This window comes from Mustela nivalis (genome assembly GCF_964662115.1).
Source record: "Mustela nivalis genome assembly, chromosome: 11".
Lineage (NCBI taxonomy): Eukaryota > Metazoa > Chordata > Mammalia > Carnivora > Mustelidae > Mustela > Mustela nivalis.
This window is the reverse complement of record NC_139030.1, coordinates 81,742,368-81,752,073: the sequence shown is the minus strand read 5'-3', so window position 1 is coordinate 81,752,073 and position 9,706 is coordinate 81,742,368. Positions and strand designations below refer to the sequence as shown.

Genomic DNA, 9,706 nt, shown 5'->3' with positions numbered 1-9,706 from the left:
AAAGGAAAAGAGTTTAAAAAAAATAAAAATAAAGACGTTTTAGTTCCTCAGTAAAACTTGCCTCAGAATGAATCCAACAGGCAACAGTTATGTCTGAGGGAAGGTGGGCTTCTGGGTTCCGCCCTGATGTTCCACCTGGCTGTATGACCTCAGCAAAATTATTCAACCTTTCTGAGCCCCCGTTTCTTAATTTGCCAAATGACAGTGTTGCTACCAGGGATAAGGGCGTAAGAGAGCTGCTGCCAGAATCCAGTTATGTAACAGTTGTAGAAATGCTCTGGCAAGTTTGAGGCACTCTGCAGATCTACTGACTGTTTATCATTCACCTCCCAATCCTTGAGAATTTCACTGAAACCGGGCTAGCCATATCTGAATTTTGAAACTGTAACCAAGCTAAAAGATAATTTCCTTTATTCCAATGTGATTACAATGAATTTCAGGATGCCCCTGCAAGGCAAGTCATTTGCAGCCTCTTCACAACTAGAAAAGGGAAGAAAGGAGTGTTTGCGTAACTGCTGGGAGCAAGCTCGCCTCTCCAGCCTCCCTCTGGCGGGGGTGGAATTTGTTCTGGGAAGCTGCTTCTGCCACAGGCTGTCTTGACTTCAGCCCCGGCGTGGCGTCAGACGGATGAATTGAAAGTCAAAACACACGCGGCTCCAGGGAATAAGACGTGAGTCACGGTCCGCTGGGGCCCACAGGCTCGGGCGGATCGGCCGCAGATCTGAATGGAAGCGAACACCTCATTCCGGGCGCGAGCCGCCGGCGCCCCAGCCGGAGGCCAGGTTCACGGTTTAATCATCAGTCTCCCCGCGCAGCTCTGCACCAAGGCGCACGGCGGAAGCAATTTGCACATTATGGATTCACGGAGGCGCAGCCATTCATTACCGTCATCCCCTGGCTCTGTCCTAATGAGACTCGGGAACAAGGCTGAAATGTCACGACGCGTGGGTGTCCAGAGCACCACGCTGAAGATGCCCTCAACGCAGCAGCCGTGGGTCAGAGGAGCCAGGGGCCTCTAAAGCTAACCCCGAAATCGCTGCCAGCCCGAAGGCTCCCAGCCATCTTGGCTGCTGAGCCAATTCGAGTGTTCTTAGTGAAAGAGACGCTTCAGAGTCCCTTTTGGGCATTTTTGTTCCCCGACCTCAACTCTGAAATCTCTAAATTCCCTGTGTCTCCCTCCCTAGCACCCATCAGCTCAAGTCGGGGTTCTGGTCCTTTAACAATATCCGTCAAAAGCTCCGGGACATAAAATCCAGGTTTTCTCCCACAACAGTGAATTCCTTCCTCTGAATCGCTTCATTACTCTTCATCTTCCCCCAAAGTCAAGAATCCTCCATCTATTAAAAGGAGAAAGATGCCGTTAACAGGCCCGTTCTGGCGCCAGACTGCCTGGGTTTGAACCATTCCTCTGCCCCTCACGAGCTGTGGACGCCTGATCAGGTTATTCTGTCTGTTTTTGCTTCCTCCCCCTATAGAATAGAAACGATCACGGTGCATATGGGTTCTGTGCAAACTCAATCAGAACATATAAACATTCGGTAAATATTGTGCTATCATTATTAGCAAGCATTTATGGGATATTTTCTTTGTGCCAACCACTGCATTAGGCAACAATGTTCCAACATGAATAAGATTCATAAGAGGGCTGCCCACATAGTCTAGTGGGAGAAAATGGTTTTTGAGGAAACCATCTATACAAACCTAAATGCAATGGGCTGTCAGCGACTGTTCTCAAGGAGCAGTGGAGGAGATCTTGATTAATTCTGCAGAGGAGGGATGCAGATGATTTCAGGCAGCCGGGAAACCTGGAAATTGGCTAAGATGGATGAAAACTGCCAAGAGAAGAATAGAAGACTTTGTTCCATGCCCCACCCCCCCACCCCCAGGCAGCTGCCATTTTACACAGCACTTTCTTCAATTGTCCAAAACACAGGCTGATCCCGCCCCCTTCATGTGATTCACAAAATATGCGACTGTTCTAGACCCTCCAGGTCCAGAGCCTCTTTCCCCCACTTGTGCTTTTCCAGAATACATTGCATGTTCCAGAGGTTAGCTATGTCTCCCAAACCCAAAGATACTAAGCCTAGTAAAAGAATGGGTCTCTTTTTAAAACAAGAAAGAGACTTGGTATCCTGGTCTTTGGGTCTTGATATAGGATCTCGTAGCTTTTAGCTACAATAGGACAATGAGAAACCATTTTTCAGAATTCTTAGATAAGAAAAGTTAAATCAGGACCTATTAACCATCCACCAGCAACGATGGCACAGATGGAATGAATATGGTTTTTGGTCAAAAATTACTTCCACTCTGAAATTCATAGAAAAAGGACAAGTTTTGTTTTGTTCTGTTTACAAATTCAGTCAATTCCAATTCAATTCAATAAGTATTAATGGAGCTTTTACTATCTGCCTAGTTTTAGGGACAGCACTATAGCTATAACTCAGGAAGCAGGAAACTACACATGCACACACAAAGTTAAACTAAAAATGAAGCACATGGTACAATTATAATAGCTAATGTTAATCATGTTTGCTATGTGTCACATTCTTGACAATTACTCTATCTTTACTAACTTTATACTACATGTTGAACGTCTGAAATTGACATTTTTGTATTAAAAATGGTTGAATATAGACAATTTTCTGTGATTCAAACTAGTATCATCACCATTTTATTGACAAGGAAACTGAGCCTCAGAGTGTCATAAACACAAATGACCTATGCTCAGACAACCAGGGTATGATGTCTGACTCTGCCTCTTAGTAATATTTCCTACCTTTACAAGGATTAAATGGAAGCTATAATAAATGTAAAGTTCCTGGTACATTATGAGATTTATTTTCTATAGCAACTTAGCTACTCCTTAAGGGAGAAAGAGAAAACAAATAGACTGACCCCATTTCCCATGACCCCATTTCCCATGTAATCAGGTGGCTGGGGTTGAGGAAATGGCCTCCATGGGCTGAATACAAGAGCTTGCTCTGCTTGTCCCAATTCCAGAATCTGGAAATATGGACACATGGAAGGTACCAGTTGTACACAAGGCTAGAAAAAAAACCAACAACAACAAAATTATCCTAAATCAATCATGAATGCTAAGGAACTGGACAAGAGAGAGAGTCTGAGTAAGTAGTTAAAGACTCTGATGGGTAGAACCTGGAGCAATCGCTGAGTTCAAGGTCAGGAAACTTGGGAGGGAGGACTTTTGTTTGGTTTCTGGAGACTTGGGATGAGACTCCTAGTTTTGATTAAAGTGAATATTGAGAAGCTGACAGAAACTACTGGAATGGAGCATGAAAAGAACACAGAAAGTAAAAGCGGTAAAATGTCAAGAGCATCCTGTTGGTTGTGTCATTTCCCAGAGGCCATGGTAATGGAAAGATTTCCAAAGACTTCCCAAAAATCTTCTTCCACTATTCTCTTCTCTCTGCTGCCCCAGGTCTAGTGAGGTACCTGGTGATCATGCTGGACAGGTATAGAAACTCTCAACCCCCTATTCATATTGAGATGACAACTTTCACCTACATAATCCCACTATTTTATCCCACTTGAAAGTGTGATCACTTAAGTGAAGTAAACTTAAACTTGAGAATTTGATCATCATCTTTTAAACAAGTAGAATCTCCATTAGACAAATCTAAAGCTAACTGGGATTGTTAGAACCCAGTTTTGTATAATTGGGTCTTACATAAGCTACGTGGTGCATTCCTCCCACATGATTCCCATTAACCTTTGCTAGAAGCATTTCCCTCCTTCAAAAACCACTATCACTAGGGGTTTTTAACTAGAGGTGCAAAATCCAGCAAGATGGATATGGGCTTTGCTACATTCAGATTTACATCATTTTGTGCATGTTTGTTTATCATCTCTCATGTAATTACTCATCACCATCAACTCAAACCAAGGTCACAGAGCTCCCCCCAACCCCGGTGTTTTTTTTATTTTAAAAAGGAAGTAGCTCTTCTCTGGGAATCATACATCTTCTTTGGCCCCACACAGACCTGTCTCTCCACGGCCGCATCACACACTTCAACCTTTGCCCTGTGATCACCAACCATATTGGAACTTACCTTACTTGAAGTCCTGCCCTCTGGTAGAATCAATCTGTAGTAATGACAGAAAGTGCCATGTGAATAACCATCCACTACGAATTCATTCGGTCATTTGCTTCTCCACCAAATGTATCTTGAACTGATTGAATTATTCAAGACAGAAGAAGCTGTGTTCCATGCCCTCTTGGAGCTCACAGGATGGTGGCTGGGAATGGAGTGAAAAAGATACATGCATAAATCATCGTCAGATAAAAGAGAATAAAATACATTCTCCAGAGAGGCACAAGGATAGGGCCAAGAGGGAATAAGAGTAATTAATTCTCCCAGAAGCTTAAGAAAGCCTTCATGGGTATGGTGGTATTTGAACAAGTTCTTGAAGAAAGATTTCAGGTAGGAAAAAATATTACGTAAGAACAGGCTCTACTGAGTGAATGACAAGGGCAAGGTACAGAGTGGGGAGAAAACAGATCTGTTGGAGAAAATGGAATTCGATTCTCCCCAACAACAGTTAACGTTTATTAAATGTTTACCTTGTTCCAAGCACAGGGTTAAGTGTTTTAAATAAATTATAACACTCATCCTTGTAAGAATTTTATGAGATAGGTACTCTTATTATTCCCTCTTTACGGAGAAGGAAACTGAAGGCAGATAAAAAAAAAAAAACATTTATTTATTTATTTGACAGAGAAATCACAAGTAGGCAGAGAAGCAAGCAGAGAGAGGCTGAGCAGAGAGCCCGATGTGGGGCTTGATCCCAGGATCCCAGGACCCTGAGATGATGACCTGAGCGGAAGGCAGAGGCTTAACCCATTGAGCCACCGAGACGCCCCTGAAGGCGCGTGTTTTTGCCAAGCTCAGGTATTTACTAAGAGCCCCTGAGACATTCCCAGGCCAGTGTGACCTGCTAACCACGCCCCCACAGCCTCTGCCTCCCAACCACGCCCCCACACTGCCAGCCTCCTAACGGCGCACCCACATTGGCCTCTGCATAGTGTAGAGCAAGGTTAGGGGGGACTTTGAAATGCCAGGTTAAGGAGTTTGGGCTTCATTACCGTCACACTTTCTAAGTAGAGAAAGGAAATAAATGACAACACAAGGAAAACTACTAGGGCAGCTGTGTGGAGAATTAATTTGCATTTTAATGAGAGCGCTAACCGCCTCAAGCTGGAGCCTTTAATGAAGAGCTTCCAGACGTCGCTGAGGGTGGGAGCCACCATCAGTTTAAAGAGACCCTCACACGTCCTGCGAAGGTAGCGAAGGCAGCGCTACGGAGAGCAATCCACCCCCATCTCTTGCAGACGAAGTCATTTACATCAATCTTCTCATTTTACAGACAAGGAAAGAGAAAAACTGAGTTGTTTTGCCCAAGGCCCCGCAGCTAGAACGTGGCTGAACTGAGATCCAAACGTGGGTCGTTGGTCTCCAAGTCCTGTGTTCCTTCCACCGTGTGACTCAGGGTTAAACTTCCCAATATTTAAACTAGCAGCAGCTCGCCAGCAGCCCGCTGAGGACTGCACTTCCAACCTCTCCTGAATTCGTGCAGGCCCGGAGCAGGGCTAGCACCCACCCCCCACCCCAGCAGTGGCTCCCCAGGATAATTACTCTTTACTCAGGCCCTCCTTGTCACCCCCAGACTACTTTAAAGTACATGCCTCCCCTGCCCCACTGCTTCCCACTCTCATCCATTTGGCTGTTTTGGTTTGGTTTTTCTTCCAAGTTTGGACCAAAACCAGTAATCTAAAAGTACCCAGGGAAGAGTCAAATGAAACAAGTCAGGTTGGGAAGGCAAATTAACCAGATGCAGAAGATCATTTCCTGCTGTATTTTTTTTTTTTTTTAAGATTTTATTTATTTATTTGACAGAGAGAAAGAGATCACAAGAAGTAGGCAGGGAGGCAGGCAGAGAGAGAAGGGGAAGCAGGCTCCCTGCTGAGCAGAGAGACAGACTGATGGGTTCCATCCCAGGACCCTGAAATCATGACCTGAGTTGAGGGCAGAGGCTGAACCCACTGAGCCACCCAGGCACCTCCCTGCTGTAATTTTTTTTTTTAATTGAAGCAAAGATGACACACAATGTTATATTGGTTTGCCTGTACAACATACAGATTGGACGAATCTATAGGCTATGATATTCTAACCACAACTCTATACCACACAATGCTATTACAAGACCACTATTCTCCCTAAGCTGTGCCTTTCATCCTTGTGACTTATTCATTCCATAAGTTCCTTCTGTATTTTAAACACAGGACTCTAAGAACAAGAAAGTAATCTCAAGATCACTGTGGAACTAATTCTCCCACAAATTCATAATTGGACACATAGAGCTATTTGCCTTATATCTAATTGCTCCAAATTAGGTTTTGCATACTCGCATCAAAGCCTTGCTGACTTGTTATTCCTGCATTTTTAATGGGAAGAAGCCGGCCTGATTTCAGCTCTATGCCTCTCTGCACACCAATCTCTCCTTCAGTAGGAAGAGAGTCTGCTTCCCGGCAGAAGAGCAACTTTTCATTGAATCCTTCCAATTTTTGCAGAATTTAGTTGAAGTATAGCCCACTAGAATGCCCCTTCCTTCACAGGAATGGCAGCTATATGGGCAAGAGAGGAAGGTAAGAGCTAGAGAGTGGGCACTGAGGGACTGGCCCAGGCTATGCAACAAAGCAGCTGGGGGAAACAAACACAAGCATGCCTGGGCAGCCGACTGTCTGAGGACGTTCCATCTGCTGGGGAAGGTAGGGGAGTAGCCATACTCCACTGATGGTGATCCTAGTAGCTGGAGGGGGAGCAACAGGATCCACTTACCCAGAGGAAGGTTCTGTTCATGCCCAGGTCAGGTATGAGAAACCAACAAAATACGTGGGATCTTGACCACTCTCTACTTAGAGTCCTTCAATGATTAGCCATTTTTCTCAAATCGATATCCCAATCCCTAACACTATGCATCAGTTCCTGTAGAGTCTGTCTCTATTTGTCTCCCAAGTCCTACCTCTTCTCAGCCTAGTCTTACCTGTCTGTTCCTCAGTCCCCCTTAGGGCCTGCTACCACACCAGGACCTTTGCACATGCCATTTCCTCAACATCAAATGTGGCTCCTATCCCCTCCTAGCTAACTTCCATTCAGTCTGTAGCCTTCACTTTCCTCATCATTTCCTTACAGAAGCCATTCCTGACCCAGGTTAAAACAGTTCCTTTTTTACAAACTCTTGAAGAACTTAATTGCTTACTGCATTGACTATATTTTCTTATTTTCTGTATTCTTGATATTCTGGCTTTTGAGACCTTGATGTTGAAGTAACTGGTTCTTGCAAGGCAGATATTTTCCTACAGATGGTAAAGGACTCCCGTTGCAAGATGCATTTCATATAGAAATCAACCAACCCAGAGCCTACACCATACTATCTCTATTTTTTTTAAAGATTTTATTTATTTATTTGACAGAGAGAAATCACAAATAGGCAGAGAGGCAGGCAGAGGGAGAGAGAAAGGGGAAGTAGGCTCCCCGTTGAGCAGAGAGCCCGATGCGGGACTCGATTCCAGAACCCCGAGATCATGACCTGGGCAGCGGCTTAACCCACTGAGCCACCCAGGCACCCCCATACTATCTCTTTTATCAAACTTTCACACACTGAATTCCCCCTGCACTAAATCACCCCAGGGCCAGGTGCTAGACAATTAGGGACCTACCATCCAGAGCCTGCTGCAATTATTCAAACTGCTCAATCCTAAATTTACTCAGAACACCTGCCCTGCTTGCCCACTCCTTCCCACCAAAACCCCAGTAAAGGCCCTGGACCATGCTCTGTTCTTTCCCTCTCTCTGCCTCCTGACTGACCCTGATTCTTCTCCTTGTCACTATGCATGGTGTATGGTATTTCCTGTTGCTGTAAACATAAACTTCTTATACATTTGGGAAAAAAATTTTTTCTTTTGCTATTTTTTGTATCTATATAAGATGAGGTTAGCTTAACTTACTGCGGTGGTAATTTCATGATACATATATAGATAGATGGATTTATCTATATATATCAGTCAAATTTTACTATACCTGACTAAAAGAAATCCCTAACCTACTTTAAAACAATGTCACAGGACTTTCTTCAGTCATTTCTATGAATGTCTTATGTGTCCCCCCACAAGACTGTGACCTCCCTGAAAGAAGGTTCCAGATCTGTTTGTGTTTACCTTTTTATCCCTGTACCTAGCTCTGGAGAGATGCTTAAAAAAGAACAAATATTCCCAGTTCCATGATGACTAGCAGAATTACACAGGAAGAGTAAGGCAGAAACAGGTCATAACAACAAGGTTGACACACCAAACATGGAAATAGGACATGCAGATCCAGGTGGGAACCCTGAGCTCTCCTAACAAAGAGGATACTGGGTAAGTGGCAGCAGAACTAGCTCCAGAGCCCATAATCTGGAGATGGGCTCAATTCCAGTTAGGTCTGAGGCACTAGTATGTATGCCAAAGACATCAATAACTTGTTGAGTGGATCTGGGGACTTGGAGAGAGGTGGTCAGACTGACCAGTGAATCTGCATTTTGGTTTGCCCCGCCCTAAGTGAGCCTCCATAGGCCACCTGCTTTACCTAGGTTCTCAACCACCTAGACAACACAGGAATGGTAAAATTATACACAAGGGGGCAGGAAATGGGGACTCCCCCTTGCCAAGAAGAAAGCTATAGTGGTCAGAAACTATGTGTGTGGATGGGGGGTTGTTTTCATTTATCTGTTTAATTTTTTATTCTGATATTATTAACATATAACATTGTGTAAGTTTAAAGTGTACAATGGTTGATCTGATATATCTGTATATTACGATGTGATTACCATCACAGCCTTAACTCACACCTCTAAGGAGCCACGTAATTATCATTTCTTTTCTGTGGCGAGAATCTTTAAGATCTAGTCTCTTAGCAACTTTGAAGTTTATAATACAGTCTTGTTGACTATAATAGGAGCTTACTTTTCATATTTGTCTAAAAGAAGGCATCTGTGTTCTCAGCACGCCCTGAGGACATCGCAGAGTGCTTCTGGAAATATGTCCGTTGATGCCCAAGGGCATTTAGGAACACAATCTGAGTGACAGTTGACAGAGCTGTAACTGTAAAATAACAGCACCGATAGCTGACTCCTGGGGCTTAATCACAGGATGCGAAAGTGTCACTGTTGTTTCTCACTTTCTCTCTAAAATGCGTCACAGAGTCTAAACATGCAGCCTGTGCAGTGTGTTGGAAGCCCCTGCTCTGCTCTCTGACACAGCGTGTCCAATTAGAAGCCCAGCATCTAGCACCTCTGACCCCATCTGTGGGAGGCAGGCTCCTGAGCTCTGGATTCTATTTCCAGCCTTGGAGTTGATGAGCCCAGGGATCTGACGCATCCAAACACCTCGCCTATTGTTTCGTAACTGACAGCCTGAGAGCATCGCATCAAATGATCCTCCCTCCAAACCCAATTAAGTAGCTTGCCTGTCCCAGAAGGCAAGTTTAAAAAAAAAAAAAATCTCCTTTTATCCCCATTCTCCATGCTCATTCCCCAACTTCTCACCACCTCCCCACAGGCAAGCATGCTAATGTGTTTAATGTGGATCTCTTTTGTTTGTTTGTATTCTTGCAAAATGGGCTTCCTTGTGGTTCTCCGTGCATGTATTTTT

The 9,706-nt window shown here is 44.2% G+C and overlaps 1 long non-coding RNA gene across 1 annotated transcript; it reads right to left on the bottom strand.

Annotated features, from left to right (window-relative positions):
- Nucleotides 1-441: 441 nt before the first annotated feature.
- On the bottom strand, nucleotides 442-9,317 carry LOC309843595. The gene is made up of 5 exons (XR_014300238.1): nucleotides 9,020-9,317; nucleotides 4,071-4,257; nucleotides 2,911-3,045; nucleotides 1,702-1,832; nucleotides 442-1,337 (listed from the first exon to the last, which is right to left on the bottom strand). It is a non-coding gene; the product is annotated as an uncharacterized lncRNA (long non-coding RNA).
- Between the last annotated feature and the right edge of the window lie 389 nt (nucleotides 9,318-9,706).